An 825-nucleotide genomic window follows, 5' to 3' on the forward strand; every position below is an offset into this window, starting at 1 on the left:
CGGGCACTGCTTTCCTGTGCATGGCTTTGTCTTGATTCCATTGTACTTGGACACAGACCAAGGAAAAGGGAGGAGAGGGCACTATGGACTGGGAGCCCTTTGTCATCAGTCACACACAGTCCTTGGTTAGGACTGAGCTTGGATTTCATTCATTCCAGTGTCTTCAGGGAGGGAAAGCCTCATGTACCTCTTAATTATAAAAACCCATTAGCCTTCACCTAGTTTTATTTAGAGGAGAATTTGCCGTGAGGTTTTTAACCTGGATCTGGACCATTTTTGAGCTCTTTGCCCCTTAGGAGTAACAGACCTTCCGAGGGTGAGGGGGCACCTTGTACAAGAAGAACATTTGCTATTTCAGAAACATGCTATTGATTGCTTCATCCAGGAGCATGCTGCAGAGGGGACTGACTTTTACTGCTTAATGTTGTCTTTAGGCTTCTCTTTTGACTGTGAAAGACAATGAGGAATTAATAACAGTTACATCTTTACTAAGGTTTCAACAGGATTATGTCATCAACTTGAGTTTGATTAGTCAGAAATAAGTTGAAGTGTTCAGGTTAAGACCAGTTTAAAAGAAATTCAAGACTGGCAGGTTTGGGGGTTTTTATTGCTATTTTTAATTACAGCTCAATGAAATGTAAATATTTTATATATAGATCGATATTTTCTACAGTTAATTGGGACACCTATCAACTTTTTTATTATCTATCGTGATGAAAATGAGTCTGAATCAAACCAATCATAGCATCACAGAGTGGTTTGTGTTGGAAGGGACCTTAAAGCTCCTCCAGCTCCAACCCCTGCCCCGGGCAGGGACACCTTCCA

At 41.2% G+C, this 825-nt stretch overlaps 1 protein-coding gene across 1 annotated transcript in view; it reads left to right on the forward strand.

Moving 5' to 3' along the window:
* FANCL (Fanconi anemia, complementation group L) overlaps window positions 1-825 on the forward strand; it is a gene marked incomplete at its 5' end in the record, with an annotated part of 7643 nt that overhangs the window by 3646 nt on the left and 3172 nt on the right. The window lies entirely within an intron of this gene.

The sequence above is a fragment of the Nestor notabilis genome, unplaced genomic scaffold (assembly GCF_000696875.1).
Source record: "Nestor notabilis isolate BGI_N333 unplaced genomic scaffold, ASM69687v1 scaffold22686, whole genome shotgun sequence".
NCBI classification, from domain to species: domain Eukaryota; kingdom Metazoa; phylum Chordata; class Aves; order Psittaciformes; family Psittacidae; genus Nestor; species Nestor notabilis.